General features: G+C 39.4%; 1 protein-coding gene across 2 annotated transcripts in view; it reads left to right on the top strand.

The window, feature by feature from the left end:
- LOC109206751 (sufE-like protein 1, chloroplastic/mitochondrial) overlaps window positions 1-2,672 on the top strand; it is a 6,234-nt gene extending 3,562 nt beyond the window's left edge. The window contains exon 2 of one of the 2 annotated variants that reach the window (XM_019369610.1): window positions 1,952-2,672. The gene's annotated coding sequence lies outside the window, so the exon portion shown is untranslated. Of the gene's footprint in view, window positions 1-237; window positions 428-1,951 lie in introns of those variants that run through there. The other variant, XM_019369611.1, reaches the window with a different exon arrangement.
- Window positions 2,673-17,938: the final 15,266 nt, after the last annotated feature.

The raw sequence follows: 17,938 nt of genomic DNA, 5'->3' as shown, positions 1-17,938 counted from the left end.
ATGGGGATGGTGAAGAAGTTAGAAATTGCTGCATTCTTGGGCTTTTGAGAAAGTTGCCTTCAGACTAGAATTTGTGGTACTACTTGATTGTTTACAGATTTTAATTCCCCTTTTTTTGATTTCAATTTGGTTACTTCACCGGCTAAGGGTCGAGTTGGTTGGTAATTTTATAAGAAAAAATAATAAAAAGGACAAAGACCTGCTGATTTTTTTTTTTTTTTTTTTAATTTTTTGAAGCCCGGACACGTGTTAGTGCTTCTTCCGCTATATTTCGCTCAGTGTTATCAAAGGCGAGCTTAAGCCCTAATGCGAGGCTCAAAACATGTTAAGCGCTTCAGTGTTGTCATCAAGGTTCCAAGACATACTTTTCCTTGCCAATGAGTGTAATCCTGAAGAGGCGACACTAAGCAATTGATATTTTACTTTGTCGTAAATTTTCTTCAATTTCTTTGTCCTTATATTTGGTATTCATGCTTATTGATATTATCTTGGACTACACATACATATTTATAGTTTTTCTCCATTTGCGCCTTTTTTCATTAAAGCCCACCTTAGAGCTTTTTTGTGCTTTTCGCCTTTGATAACATTGATTTCCCTCAATTTAAACTAATCCGGACTACGTATTATCTATGAGGTTTGATATTTTTAAAAGCTTCTTAGCAACTCAATGACTTCTGTATCCCTTCACTATTTCGGAACAATTTGTTTTTGTTAGCTGCTTTTATTGTAGAAGAAAACCAACTCTGAAAATGATGTCTTGCCGACTTATGATTTATTTTCATGTAAAATGTGTGGCAACCTATGCCTTTTTGCTAGAGTACAATGCTGCAATGTATGAGAAGTGTTTAGCTAGCTAATTCATATGGATAGGTGTGGAACTCTGGGGATTAACCTTGTATTTTTCAGTGGCTGAAGTTGACTTAACCAACCCTTATAAGGTGTTTAAATGAAAAACTTTACCAAGCTTAAGGGGCTGTTGATGTACTTGACCATTTAATTTTTGGAAAATGCAATATACAGAAATAATTACTGGTTGTTGGGGGGGGGGGGGTAGGGAGCCGGGGGATGGTGAAGAAGTTAGATATTGCTGCATTCTTCGGCTTTTGGAAAGTTGCCTTCAGACTAGAATTTGTGGTTCTACTTGATTGTTTGCAGATTTCAATTCCCCTTTTGTTCTTTTTAATTTGGTTACTTCACCAGCTAAGGGTCAAATTGATTGGTAACATTATAAGAAAAAATAATAGAAAGGACAAAGACCTGCTGATTCTTTTTTTGAAAAGTTTTGGAGCCCGGACACGCGTTAGTGCTTCTTCTGCTGTGCTGGCTATATTTCCGTCAATTTAACTATTCTTGACTGCGTATTATCTGTGAGTTCTGATAGTTTTAAAAGCTTCTTAGCAACTTAATGAGTTCTGTATCCCTCCATTTTTCGGAACAATTTGTTTTTATTAGCTGCATTTATTGTAGAAGAAAACTGATTCTGAAAATGATGTCTTGCCGACGTATGATTTATTTCCATGTCAAATGTGAGGCAACTTATGCCTTTTTGCTAGAATACAATGCTGCAATGTATGAGAAGTGTTTAGCTAGCTAATTCATATGGATAAGTGTGCAACTGGGGATTAACCTTGTATTTTTCAGTGGCTGAAGTTGATTTCACCGACGTGGTCTTACTAAAGATTCATGCCTTCTACGTTTTTGTTTTCTTCCTTTTTTGACATTTATTCATTCTTTTCTCCTGTTGATAATAATGGCTGAAGTTCCTTCCAAGGTTGGGTGTATATCGACCATTAGCAATTCTGCTGGTGTAGTTGATTATGTGAGGCACATAATTTGTAGTTGATTATATGAGGCACATAATTTGTTTGTTTGCGACCGACACACTTTTTACATTTGTTGGTGGTGCAATATTTTGTGACGAGTCTTTGATTATCACGTGGTACTTGTGCAGGATTAAGATCTACCTTTACATTTCAAATCATCTAGTCCAATTTCTATTGCTACGTTCTTTGCCCATCTTGTGGGCATCAGTATGGAGTATATACTAAAGGTCTCCTGGTATTGCTGCTATTTTCAAGTTCCAGGCAGATCAAACCACTTTATATGTAGATGTTTTGCCTGAGCTTTCCCAGTCGGGGGAAGTTCAGAGAAATTTATGCATCTATTATGTGTTAGTTACCTTGAATGGAGCATATTTTCATATCATCCCTTTTATTCAAATAGCAACTTGGCATAAGACACTGGGTTCAGTAGACTCGACTGATTATGAAATACTATGCTGTTATTTTAAAGAAATTAACACAAAGAAGAAAGAAAGATTGCCAATTGTACCGCAACTTTGCTGCTTTTTGAATATTTCGGGACTGGAGTCTGGTGCTTCTTTGGATATTTGGGATTGTACATTACCATAAGTTAAGCATGATTCTCTTATACTGAAGATGAGAAACATATAGCTTAGTTGTAGGGAAATGGTGGTGTTGGGATTTTATGGTTCGAAAGTGAAGGGAAGCTTTTAAGAATTTATCAGGTGGAGCAGCACATTTTGCTCCATTACTGTTATGTGATCCATTACTGCAAAAGAATAGCTTTGTATAGCAAGAACAAAAAGAACTCTACTGGCATTGCTGTATTGGTATTTGTCGTATGAAAGGAGTCATCTTTCTGCCTTTTCACCTACAACTATGTATGGTTCTCTTATCAACAGTTCTGTTCTTGCTTTCTTTTGAAGTTTGAGAGATAGATTTGGTGCAAATAAACTAAGCTAAACAACGGTCTTTCTCCTTCTTTTTGACTTGAATATTGTAGTAGTTCATTTTCTATTAGACGCACTGAAAGTATAGCTCGATATGACAATACTAGAGTATCATTCCAACTCCTCCAACATATGATTTAAACATGTTAGCTTTGTAAGCATTAAAATACGTAGCAAAGTATCGAAAGAGTTATGGGGCATCACATTCTCCACCGCTTAAAAACATTCATGTTGGCCCCAGTGGCCTTTATTCCTCCAAAATACTTCGATAGAAGGGATAATTACCGCCCAATGTTCATCAGGTATTCTTGTTTACCAGATTTGGCCAAATTTCTCCTTTATTACCTGCGTAGCCCAATTCAACACTTTAGCTTCTTTCAAGACCCTGGTCCCACCTCTCTTTTCTGTCTCTCTCCCCACGTGAATTATACTCTAATATGTCGTTTGGTTAGTTATCCCATGATTAGTTATTCGGGATTAGCTATTTCATTTTTTCATAGGGTAAAAAAACATTACAATCTCACAATAGGAGTTTGGGATTTTTAAGGTGTTTTAGATTCTTTTGTAATCTTTTTATATGAAATTTAATGCAATAAACAAGGTACTTGTTGAAACAGTCTGGATACATTATTGATATATGGTCATACACTGTGTATACGTGTCTATACAGAGGAAATATATATTATATATTTTATATATAATATTTATGTATGTATAATAGTGTATAAAGTGCATATATATATATATCATCATGTTTTACATATTTTAAAAATAAAAAATAAAGAGGGTTCTATTGTAGCTCGGTGGAGACGGTACAAAAAATAACATCGAAAGACATTTGGCTACATGAAATGCAATGTAAACATATATGAATTTTTATTTTCCTATTCATTATTTGAAATTTTATTACCCTCCCTATTCAAGTTTTAATTTAATTACATAGGCAAATACAATTTACCAATTATATACACTTAGGAATTAAATGAGTATCCCTGTATATTAGGAATTGAATAAGGAATCAAATTTTCCATCCTTATTCTTTCTCCCTCCTGCTCTCTCTCTCTCTCTCTCTCTCTCTCTCTCTCTCTCTCTCTCTCTCTCTCTCTCTCTCTCTCTCTCTCTCAATCTCTCATTTTCTGTCCTTTCCCCTATTTTTCTTCCTATGATGTCCTCTATTTTTTATCCTTTCATGTTGTATATATTTTTAATGGAATTCATTAATGGATTTCAATCGTTTTACTATAGAGTTTTAACTTAGCAATTTCCTTTCATGTTGCACAATTGGTGTTCAAATTGAAATTGTCAATCAATAAATTTTGAAGGTGTTTGATTCTGCACCATTGACAGCCATTAAAAAGCTTTAACTTTGAATTCGAATTTGGGTTTTCAAAAATTATTATTCGTTTGGATTGAGTGTTGTTGCAAACAATTGGGAATATTCTTTGGGGTTTATATCTCAATTTTGATGGTGTTTGGTGAAGATTAGATTTAATTTTGGCTGAATTTCAGATTGAAACTCGAAGAAGAATCATACAAATATACTTAAGAAATTGTAGTAAAGTTGTAGTATAATTGTATGTAAATTGTATTCTGTTGTAGTTATATTTTTTTTTATTTGAATGTTGTATGAAAGTTGAACAATAGTTGTATAATGTATCAATCGTTGTATAAAATTTATATTTAAGTTATGAATACAATCTTTTTACATAAAGTTATTGATATGTATCAAAATTATATTAAGAGAGTAAGTTTGATTGGAATTTTAGAGAAAAAGAAGCACACACCACAGACAAAAATATATACAAATCTGATACAAAATATATACAAAGACATATTGTATAAAATTTATATTTAAGTTGTATGATATTGTAGTTGTATATAACTGGGTAGAAATAATGTATGAAAGTTGTAGATAAGTTGTAAATAACTTGTATAATATATAATTAGTTGTATGAATTTTGTTTTTACTATGTATAAATCAGATACAAAATATATAAAAGACATATTGCATAAAATTTATATAAAAATTGTATTTAAGTTGTATGATATTGTAGTTATTTTAACTAGGTAGAAATAATGTATGAAAGTTATAGATAAGTTATAAATAAGTAATTCCCAACTTAATTCTCTCATTCTTTCTCTTACTTCTTATGGTATAGGAATCCTCTTTGTTGCTGCTTCTACAGCAATGATTTATTTTTCAAGCTTTGTGAATAGGCTAGGCTGAATGTATTTAATCATGTCATTGAAAATGATCAAACTCTCTCAATTATTTTTACCTTTTAGCCTGAAAAACACACAGTTCTTCTACCAATTAATGCATTACCCTTTCTATCTCCTCTTGGTTGGAATTTCCCTCTATATATTTATATTTCTCTTCTGTCATTTCCCTCCCAGATCCTTCATCCTTATTAAAACTAAATACACTCTTCTTCCTTCTTTGCAAATAATGTTAGGTGAAGACAGTAGCAGCAGAAGCGGAAAAGTAAAGGCGCCTACTCGTTTACTAACTTTCATCGTCGTTTCCAACATTCATGTGGTTGAGTAGAATTGTAGAGAAGAGGGGAGAGAGGAGAAAAAAAAGAAAATGGTATAACTTTAAATTCCTTGATTGAATGTACTAATAATGGATTGAGAGCCTTTTAGAGGTGGATTGTATATATTTTGTAGCTACAACGTGTTTAAGTCGGATAAATACAAAAACTTTGATATTTTTCGTAATAAGATTTCAAAGATAAAATATCATGGTATAGCAGTTTTCACACTGGTCAATGAAAAATAGCCAGCGTTTATCAAGTCAATGAAAAATAGCCACTATTTTGCTGCAACAGGGAGCGGTCCAGTATAATATACGGGAGTTCTGGTGCGTACGAACTCCAGCATATTATGCTGGACCGGTATACTTTGCTAACTCCTGTAAAAATTACGGGAGACTGGAGCACCAGTGCTCCAAACTCCAGTATATTATACTGGACAATTATACTTGCTGGAACTCCCGTAAAATTTGCGGGAGTTCCAGCATAATTATGCTTGAACTCCCGTAAAATTTGCGGGAGTTCCAGCATAGTTATCCTGGAACTCCCGTAAAATTTACGGGAGTTCAAGCATACTTATGCTGGAACTCCCGTAAAATTTGCGGGCGTATTTTTCCGGATTTTGAACAGTATATTCGCTCAGATTTAAAGTGGCTAAATTTCAATGACTTTTGAAACTTGGCTATTTTTCAACAACCAGTGGTAAATCTGGCTATTTTTGAATTTCTCCCAATTTTAAATAGTGTAAAAAGTTAATGGGCTATGCTCACTGTAAACTGTTTGTTTGGGCAGCACATATAAGTATCCCATGATAGAGACGATGTACTTGAACCTTAAGTGGGGAACTTGTCGGTTCAATATGGGTATTGGATCGCTTTTTTGGAAAGCTTGTAGCTAACCGCATCGATTGTACCCCGAAGGGACAAGTCTTTTAGTATTATGCTCGTTTTTTACTTTCTTGAGAAAATAATTCTTTTCAATTCTATATGTGTTGCATTGTTCTTCTTCACCAAGAACGCCATAGTTTTTCAATTTTAAAAACATGAAATTCTATCCACATGAGGAGTAAATATCCACATTTTTTTATCAGTTTAGGTACATTTTTACATCTGTTCGAGAATGAACATTTCTTTGGAGTTGGAGAATGTAATGATCCGATAGGTCATTTTTGAGTTCTAGCTTTCCATTTCATGATTTGAGACTTTGAATAACCTAATTTGACTTTTTATGACTTGCGCGTGTGGTCTATTTTGATTTCCGAAAAGTTTAAATGTGATTTCTCAAAAGAAACTTGATTTTAAGACTTAAAAGTTGCTGGCAATGAGTCAACATTGTTGTTCAACAACCTCGAATCGGTATTTTGATGATTCCAAGTATAATAATTTTGGTGTAACGCCCCAAATTTCCGTCCGTAGGAGTCGTTATAGCACCTAGTCTTAGGGGCTAGATAAGCCTAACATTTACTAAAATAATAGCCATACTTAAATAACAACTGACAAATGCGAAATAAAATCTCAAAACAAGACTTAAATTTCCAAAACTGGTGGTACAAGTCACAAGCTCTACTGAGTTTGCTAGGGAACCTACAAATACAACTGTTTCAAAATAGAGATAGAACAGTGCAAGTACAATATAAGAAGGTGATTCCGAATCCTGCGAACGCAACAACAGGTTTACCTTGAGTCTCCATAGCAAGATCCGTACAGCTTAGTAGCGACCGACTGACTCTGAAATACGTGGATCTGCACACAAAAAATATGCAGAAGCGTAGTATGAGTACACCACAGCAGTACCGAGTAAGTATCCAGACTAACCTCAGTGGAGTAGTAACGAGGGACAGTCAAGACACTTACTGGACTAGAAAACCTGGATAAGTATAAGTGTCGAACTAACAGCGCACGATATCTCTACAAAACTACGCATAATGACAACAATAATACGGTACTTGCAATAAGAAATAACTGCGGCAATTAGCAGCGGAACACAACAAGTAATAACACAGTAGAGTAAGCTGAACAGTTTAAATCCGGTGAAAACAATTCAAGGAAAGACAAGTAGCCACTCGATAAGAATCACCGCCTTCACACCAGGTTTATCCAATAATCTCCACGAGGTACCAAACCTCCAAAAATAGTCACACTCACAGGTCCCTATTCGTGAACCCTAAACACTTCGCATGTTGTGCCCTCATTACAACCGACAACTGCACGGACGACACACGTGCCAATGGAACCATTCTCACATAAAAGACAAGTAGACGAGGGTGTGCATGAATAATCAGTAACATCAGGATCCGTCTTCATAAACCGATAAGGTTGATTAACTACGTGTATAGTTGTGCAAGTGTCATCTCACAATTCAGGTCAAATAGTAAAAGTGGAGAAAATGAACGGCACGTAAGATCGAACCCCACAATTTGCACAAGTTACAACTCAAACAGATTAGGCACGCCACTACACAATTACTAACAACAACAATGCCCCCAGGCCATCACAAGTCTTGACAAATCAATCCCCGACAAAGCCCACCTGGTCTCGCCACGTGCGCAATAATAAAGTAAATGCCCACCTTGTCTCGCTGCACGCGCATAGTAAAGTTCCCACCTTATCTCGCCACATGCGCAAACACACAGATATAGCCCGCCTTGTTACGCCACATGTGAAACATCAATAGTAACAATAGCACGACAGAAACCTCGTGCAAACACCCGAACAAATCCTCCCAACAATATCACGTGCCAAAAACACAACAACACAATAGAATGACCTTTAGAACATGTGCCCATATTCCACCACACTTCCTCCAAACAGTTTCAATACCACAACTGCGCATAGCCCTCGACTCAACAAATTGAGTACAACAACAACAACAACAACAACAACAACAATACACGTGAATACGATAAGTAAATCAACTCAAGAGCTTTCGAACACAAGAAACGGTAGAAAGAACTCACAAGGAATAAACACAATAGAGAATAGTCACAATAAGAATAGCTCAACAAGGGAGAAATAATATGTAACAACGATTCCACAAAGTACAATTCGACAACAAGGGAGATAACATGAGTCATAATTCCAAATAAGGATGAGGTAATTAGGAAAAGATAGTATGGCAGTTGAAGAGGCTACAACTTTAGTTAAGGCACACAAGAGTCAAATAGGCAATAAGAGTGGAACATGAAGCAATTAATTCCAACTAGGACATGTAGAGGTGAAACTAGTAAATTGGGAACTTAACATAACAAAAACAACTTCATATTTAATAAACATAAGAACCTAAGAGCCTTAGAAGGCCAACTTTCCACAAATAAGCCCGAGTACGTACTCGTCACCTCGAGTACACGGGCTTCACATGACACAATTAGCACCAAAGACCCAAATCCTAAGGGGTATTTCTCCCACACGAAGTTAGGTAAGATACTTACCTCAAATAAGCTAGACCGTTACTCGAGTGAAATAACCTCCGGACGGCTCAAATTTAGCCAAAATAATTCAAAGCATAAATTAAACTCATAAGAAACTATTCCGGATAATAAAGCTTCAATCTTTATTAAAAACTAAAAATCAACCCAAAAGTCGACCCCCTGGCCCGCACCTCGGAACCCGATAAATTTCACAAAACCCGAACACTCATTCCGATACGAGTTCAACCATACCAAAATTATCAAATTCCGATACCAATTCGTCCCTCAAATCATCAATATACATTTTGAAAGATTTCTTCAAAACCCCCCATTTTTCCTCAACTCAAAATACTAATTATAAGATAAAAAGAAAGATAGAATTATGTAATATAATAAATTTCGGGTGAAGAATACTTACCCAATGATTTGCTTGAAAAACCCACGAAGAATTGCTCAAAACCGAGCTCCACAACTCCAACAATGATAAAAATGGCTAACCCTTAGAATAGAATACTTTTATATTTTGCCCAGGTATTTGCATATCTCGATCGCGGAAGAGCTAATGCGATCGCGAAGAAGAAAATGTCTACTTCCCCAAAATGTACTACGCGATCGCGTACTGATGAGTGCGATCGCAAAGAGGGAAAAATTCTGAGGCTAAGGACTGCACTACGCGACCGCGTGAGATCACAATGGAGAAGAGGAAATCACCAGCTGTTACAACTGAGCTATGCAAACGCGGGCATTGAGGTGCGAACGCGGAGAACAAATATTACTTCCTCCAAAATTACACTACACGAATGCGGAGGAATTGATGCGAATGCGATTAAGAAAACCAGATACCAGCAAAATAGTAGTCCAACAACATGGAGAAATGGCCCGTATCCCATCCGAAACATACCCGAGGCCCTCGGGACCCCGTTGAAACATGCCAACATGTTCCATAACCCAACACGGACCCGCTCGAGGTCTCAATTTACATCAAACAAAGTCAAAACTACGAATGGCACCATGAATCGAACTCATGAATTTCCAAGTCTTTCAACATCCAAAACTCATGCCGAAACATATCAAACCAACCCGGAATGACGTTAAATTCTGCATGCAAGTCCCAAATGACATAAAGGAGCTAATCCAACTCTCGGAATCGCATTCTGACCCTGATATCACTAGAGTCAACTCTCGGTCAACCCTCTCCACCTTCAAAATTTCAACTTTCCGATTTTCACCAAAATACTTCAAACTAACCTACAGACCTCCAAATCCAAATCCGAACGCACGCCTAAGTCCCAAATCCCCATACAAAGCTCTTGGAATCATCAAACAGCCATTTAGAAGTCGTATACACCAAAGTCAAATTTCGGTCAACTCTTACTGCTTAAGCTTCTAAAACTAGAATCCTTCTTGCAAATTGACTCCGAATCATCCGACAACTGAACTCGGCCACGCACGCAAGTCATAACACATAATACGAAGCAGCTCAAGACCTTAAGCCGCTAACAGGACGTAATTTCTCAAAATAACCGGCCGGGTCGTTACATCCTCCCCCTCTTAAACAAACGTTCGTCCTCGAATGTGCCAAGAATCATCCCGAAGTCATCAAATAACTGAATGCATTCATCCTACATACACCCGTGGGTGACCCCACGTCACCCTAATTCACATAAGCCTGACGTCACCATCTCAACTATAATTTATCCCTTCCACCAATACCAATAAGCCTTAGAGCCGAAACTTTTTACCATCCGTTCATCTCAAAAGACCCGATTCCTACATCCACACCCGGTATCAGCCTCAACCAATTGCGACAACTTATGCCTACACCCACAAGGTACAACCACACAACGTGACACGTCACACATATGCCCATAAAAAAATCTCTGATCACAATAGTTGCTTGAAATCAATCCAGCACCGGCAATTAGCCTCATATCCGTTAGAACCCTATTCACACATTCACAACACTGACAACGATGCAACAAACATGAAGACCTCATAACCATTCACCCGAACCAACAAGTCACGACTAACACTACCGGGGCACACACCTCGCAAGCTAAAACTCAATAAGCATAGCACGAAAATGACTGAATATGTAAGGAGAAACACGTAAGAGAACTATCAAACAAGCCCGACAGGCACAACTCCCTATCAGTACCATTCTACGAATCAACTCTGCAATGAAGAATCAAAACATATGAACAAATGACAAGGATCTCATCTTGATATAACTTCCACCCCGGCACGCAGGCCGGCTCAAACACATCAAATCACATGAATCCACGAGGATCTCACCCTTAACTCTGAATCACAAGTAGAACACACATCATACCAACCGAAACCTTCCACTAATTCACTTCCGCCAACAAAATCACAACACATACTGAACTCTCACGCCGGTAGAGCATCTAAATCATAAGCCGTAACCCATCACCCAGAATTCACATCAAACTACCGAATGAGAAACAGAAAGTCACTCCTAGTCTCATAACTCTCAATAATGAATAAAAACAAACGATAGACACAGGCTACCACTATAGAATCTCCCAACAGGGGTAAACACACAAAGAAAGTACTAAATTATGAAACTCACCCATAGGTGAAGCAAAAAATAGGGGGACTCATCCCGATAAGCAGAACCGAAACAAAATATGAATGAGGCTTCTCTATAACAAATCGAACCATACCTGTACGACATTATCTAGCGCAACAGCCTCAAACCTACTATATGAAACACATCAACAGGCCGGGCTTCCACCTCTTGGGCACCCTCTACCTGCCTGACCTGTACCCCAAGCTGGCGGTGCAGGGACATCAGCAGCTGGAACCGATCTCATAGCCTGACTGCCCCGTTGTGACACATCTGTCTGGATAACCAACAAAACCTCTATAATGTCGTACCTTGCCTCCAAGATAAGGACCAGTAGATCTCTCCATTCTGCGAGGCCTCTTAGCCTCCGTGTCCTCTGTTTCCTTACCTCGCCTGCCCTCTCTCTCTCCTGGCTCTACCTATCCTCTCTCTCCTGGTCCCACATGCCCTCTAATCGGCTAGCAATCTCTACCACCTGCTTAAATGGGACATCTGACTCTAACTCCCGAGCCATGCTGAACCGAATATCATGTGTAAGCCCCTCAATGAACTGACAATTTTGCTCTCTAATTGTAGCAACCAAAGCAGGTCCATGTCGGGCCAAATCACTGAATCTAACGGCATACTCTGACACTAACATAGTGCCCTGGCGCAACTGCTCAAACTCTGCGCGCCATGCATCCCGAAGGGACTGAGGAACAAACTCTCTCAGGAATATCTCTGAAAATTGGACCCATGAAAGTGAAGCTGCATCGGCCGGGCTACCCAACTTATACGCTCGCCTCCACTGATATACTGCTCCCTTAAGTTGGAACGTAGTAAAAGCAACCCCACTTGTCTCCACAATACCCATAGTGCGGAGAATGTGGTGGGACTCCTCTAGAAAGCCCTGTTCACCCTCTGAAGCCACACCACTGAGCATAGGAGGGTCATACTTCTTGAACCTTGCAAGTCTAAGATGTTCTTCCTCAGATGCTGCTGCTCTAACCACGGGCGGAACTGGAACCACAGGCTGTGTCACCATGACACCTAGAACCTGACCAACGTGAACTCGCTGCTCTGAAGTACGGGCGGCGGGAGTCTAAGTTCCTCCCCCGATCTGCGAAGTAGCTGGTGCAACCGGAATCAACGCCGCCAGAGCAAATGTACGAAACATGCTCAGTAACTGTGCTAAAGTCTCCTGAAGTCCAGGGGTAACAACAGGCGCCTTCGGTACCTATCCCCCACCCGGAGCTACTGGCGGCTCCTCAACTGCTGCTTTGGTAGGTGCCCTAGGTACGACACGTGCTCCTCTTCGGCCTCTGCCTCTACCTCTAGCGACACCTGCTCCGAGGGCAGCGTCATCAACAATTGCGGCTCGTGTCCTCACCATCTGTGAAAGAATAGAATGATAAAAGCTCAAACTCTGAGACCAATAACTCGCACGATAGGAATGAAAGAAGTGAAACTGTCCTAATAGTTCCGTAGCCTCTCGAAGATAAGTACAGACATCTCCGTACCGATCCGTAAGACTCTACTAAACCCGCTTATGACTCGTAGAACCTATGAACCTAGAGCTCTGATACCAACTTGTCACAATCCAAATTTCCCTCTGTAGGATATCGTGGTGGCACCTAGTCTTTGGGAATAGGTAAGCCTAACATTTACTAAAATAATAGCTATACTTAAATAACAACTGACAAATGCGAAATAGAATCTCAAAACAAGACTTAAAATCCCAAAACCGGTAGTAAAAGTCATAAGCTCTACTAAGTTTTCTAGGGAACCTACAAATACAACTGTTTCAAAATAAAGATAAAACCGTGCAAGTACAATAACAGAAGCTGACTCCGAAGCCTGCGAACGCAGCAGCAGGTTTTTCTTGAGTCTCCAGAGCAAGATCCGTACAGCTAACTAGCGATCGAGTGACTCCGAAATACTTGGATTTGCGCAAAAAAATATGTAGAAGCGTAGTATGAGTACACCACAGCGGTACCCAGTAAGTATCCAGGCTAACCTCAGTGGAGGCTAACCTCAATGAGTAGTGACGAGGGACAGTCAAGACACCTACTGGACTAGATAACCTGGACAAGTATAAGTTTAGAACTAACAACGTACGATATCTCTACAAAACTATGCATAATGACAACAATAATATGGTACTTGCAATAAGAAATAGAAGTGACAATTAGCAGCGGAACACAACAAGTAATAACACAGTAGAGTAAGCTGAACACAGATTAAATTCAGTGAAAATAATTCAAGGAAAGACAAGTAGCCACTCGATAAGAATCACCGCCTTCATACCAGGTTTATCCAATAATCTCCACGAGGTACCAAACCTCGAAAAATACTCACACTCACAGGTCCCAATTCGTGAACCCTAAACACTTGGCATCTTGTGCCCTCATTACAACCGGCAACTGCACGGACGACTCACGTGCCAATGGAACCATTCTCATATAAAAGACAAGTGGACGAGGGTGTGCATCAATAATTAGTAACATCAGGATCCGTCTTCGTAAACCGATAAGGGTGATTAACTACGTGTATGGTTGTGCAAGTGTCCTATCACAATTCTGGCCAAATAGTAAGAGTGGAGAAAATGAATGGCACGTAAGATCGAACCCCACAATTTGCACAAGTTACAACTCAAACAGATTAGGCACTCCACTACACAATTACTAACAACAACAATGCCACCAGGCCATCACAAGTCATGAAAAATCAATCCCTGACAAAGCCCACCTTATCTCGCCACGTGAGCAATAATAAAGTAAATGCCCACCTTGTCTCGTCGCACACAGATAGTAGTGTTTCCACCTTGTCTCGCCACATGCGCAAACACAGAGATATAGCCCGCCTTGTCACGCCACATGTACAATATCAATAGTAACAATAGCACGACAGAAACCTCGTGCAAACACCCGAAGAAATCCTCCCAACAATATTACGTGCCAAAAACACAACAACACAATAGAATGACCTTCACAACATGTGCCCATATTCCACCACACTTCCTTTAAACAGTTTCAATACCACAACTGCGCATAGCCCTCGGCTCAACAAACTGAGTACAACAGTCAACAACAATACACGGGAATACGACTAGTAAATCAACTCAAGAGCTTTCTAACACAAAGAAAAGGTAGAACGAGCTCACAAGGAATAAACACAATAGAGAATACTAGTCATAATAAGAATAGCTCAACAAGGGAGAAATAATATGTAACAAAGATTTCACAAAGTACAATTCGACAATAACGGAAACAACATGAGTTAATAATTCCAAATAAGGATGAGGCAATTAGGAAAAGATAGCATGTCACTTGAAGAGGCTACAAGTTCAGTTAAGGCACACAAGAGTCAAATAGGCAATAAGAGTGGAGCATGAAACAGTTAATTCCAATTAAGACATGTATAGGTGAATCTAGTAAATGGGGAACTTAATATAACAAAACAACTTCATATCTAATGAACATAAGAACCTAAGAGCCCTAGAAGGTCAACTTTTAACAAATAAGCCTGAGTACGTACTCGTCACCTCGCGTACATGGGCTTCACATGACATAATTAGCACCAAAGACCCAAATCCTAAGGGGTAGTTCCCCCACACGAAGTTAGGCAAGATACTTACCTCAAAGAAGATAGACCGTTTCTCAAAAATGAACTTCTCGAGTGAAATAACCTCCCGACGGCTCAAATCTAGCCAAAATAACTTCAAAGCATAAATATAACTCATAAGAAACTATTATGGATAATAAAGCTTCAATCTTTATTAAAAACTAAAAATCAACCTAAAAGTCGACCCCCGGGCCCGCACCTCGGAACCTGAGAAATTTCACAAAACCCGAATACCCATTCTGATACGAGTTCAACCATACCAAAATTATCAAATTCCGATACCAATTCGTCTCTCAAATCATCATTTTACATTTTGAAAGATTTCTTCAAAAACCCACATTTTTCCTTAACTCAAAACACTAATTATAAGATAAAAATAAAGATAGAATCATGGAATATAATAAATTTCGGGTGAAGAACACTTACCCCAATGATTTGCTTGAAAAACTCACGAAGAATTGCTCAAAACTGAGCTCCACAACTCCAAAAATGATAAAGATGGCTATCCCTCGGAATAGAGTACTTTTATATTCTGCCCAGGTATTTGCACATCGCGATCCCGGAAGAACTAATGCGACTGCGAAGAAGAAAATGGCTACTGCCCCGAAATGTACTACGCGATCGCGTACAGACGAGTGCGATCGCAAAGAAGGAAAAATTCTGAGGCCAAGGACTGCACTACGCGACCGCGTGAGATCGGATGCGATCGCAAATGAGAAGAGGAAACACCAACTGTTACAGTTGAGCTATGAAAACGCAGCCAGTGAGGTGCGAACGTGGAGAAGGCTGATAGACACATACGCGATCACGGAGAAGGCTGATAGACACATACGCGATCACGGACAGGTACATGCGAACGCGAAGAACAAATATTCCTTCCTCTAAAATTACACTATGCGAACGCGGACAAATTGATGCGAACGCGATTAAGAAAACCAGTTACCAGCAAAACAGCAGTCCAACAATATGGAGAAATGGCCCGTAGCCCATCCGAAACACACCCGAGGCCCCCGGGACCGCGTCGAAACATGCCAACAAGTTCCATAACCTAACATGGACTCACTCGAGGTCTCAATACACATCAAACAACGTCGAAACTAGGAATGGCACCATGAATCAAACTCATGAACTTCCAAGTCTTCCAACTTCCAAAACTCGTACCAAAACATATCAAACCAACCCGGAATGACGTTAAATTTTGCATGCAAGTCCCAAATGAGATAACGGAGCTAATCCAACTCTCGGAATCGCATTCCGACCCCGATATCACCAAAGTTAACTCTCGGTCAACCCTCTCCACCTTCCAAACTTCAACTTTCCAATTTTCGCCGAAATACTTCAAATTAACCTACAAACCTCCAAATCCAAATTCGGATGCACGTCTTAGTCCCAAATAACGATACAATGCTGTTGGAATCATCAAAATGCCATTTTGAAGTCATATACACCAAAGTCAAATTCCAGTCAACTCTTTTCGCTTAAGCTTCCAAAACTAGAATCCTTCTTCCAAATTGACTCTGAATTATCCGATAACTGATCTCGGCCATGCACGCAAATCATATCACATAATACAAAGCTGCTCAAAACCTTAAGTCGCCGAACGAGATGTAATTTCTCAAAACGACTGGCCGGGTCGTTACATTTGGACTTGTATGTATGTTTGCCTTGGGTCCTAGGTGTCTCGAGACTGTTTCAGCGAAGTTAGAAAAATAAGTTTATGAACTTTGAAATCTTTGAGTTTTTAAGGTTGATTCCTGATTATAGATGTTATTTTTGATGTTTGAGCTTACGAGTAAGTTCATATGAGGTTTATGTACTTGTGTGGATATTTGGGGTGGGATCCGAGGAGCCCAGGGTAAGTTTCGGGGTAGTTTTTGCCTATTCTTTTACAAGTTGCAACAGCTGAACTACTACTGGTATAGTGTGCATCGCGAATGGGAGCTTGTCTTGGGTTTGCGAAGGGTTACTTGGGCTAGGGAGGTTTTACTCTATGCGATCACGAAGCTGAGCTCACGAATGTGATGCCCTGGGGGGATTTGGCCTTCTTGAACATGACTACTGATTCCTGAACGCATAAACTTGGACACTTGGGGGCTGGTGGGTATTTCTTCATTGCTAACACGACATCAGGGTGGCAAACTCGGAGGCTTGGGGGCGACAACCATCGCAAACACGAAGAGCACCTGACGCCCAGGTATATAAAAGGCTGAAAATCGAGATTTAGCCACTTTTGACCATTTCTGAAACCTAGATCATGGATGTCGCGCCCCTTTTATTCGCATAATCGGGATTCGACGTGTGACAACTCTTTTAAGAAAGGGTTTTAAAAGAGAGAGTCGCCACCTAACGAATTAAGGTGCGTTAGGGCACATATTTGCAGATAACTCTGTTTGACTAGTTTGCATCACCAAAGATCGGGTAAGGTCTCGAAATTACCTCGAAGAGAAGGTGTTAGGCACTCTTCGAGGTCCACAACTGTGGGTCCCGGCCGAATTCAATTATATGAATTAGTCTATGAGATCAAGTACAAGAAGAACAAGGAATTGAGGAAGTTTATTATTAAACACAAATAATTGATGAAAGACAAGATGGGGGGGGGGGGGGTAGGGGTACGTACGTTTTAAGTTTCGAACGTAAGTCGTCCGTCGNNTTCGTAACTCCCTCAAGGTGGGGTGTTACTCATATTATTCAGTGGGCACAGACTATCATCTCCTGCTACCCGATTACTATCTTTAAGTTGTTTACCTAAAGCGCACTAGTCAATTCTAAGTCGCACCCTATGCATGCACTACCCGTCCCATGCCTATTGTCCAGGAGGCATTTGGACCTCTATCTCAGGTGGTTCTAGACTTTAACTTAGGCTGCTCAAAAATGAAAAATACTAGGCGACATACAAAACATTTTGGACTTTCACTTATATGCAATTAAGGGCTCAAGTTGGCCTCCGCACTTAGAAAACAAATGCACGCAAGTCAGATTAACAAAGACAGTTGCTGATTTCAATAAGTTGAAGTTGCAGAAACCTATACGCAGGATCTCTATATGAATCTGGA

Source organism: Nicotiana attenuata, unplaced genomic scaffold (assembly GCF_001879085.1).
Source record: "Nicotiana attenuata strain UT unplaced genomic scaffold, NIATTr2, whole genome shotgun sequence".
In the NCBI taxonomy this organism is placed as follows: Eukaryota; Viridiplantae; Streptophyta; class Magnoliopsida; order Solanales; family Solanaceae; genus Nicotiana; species Nicotiana attenuata.
The sequence above is the reverse complement of the archived record's forward strand: the minus strand, read 5'-3'. Positions and strand labels throughout refer to the sequence as shown.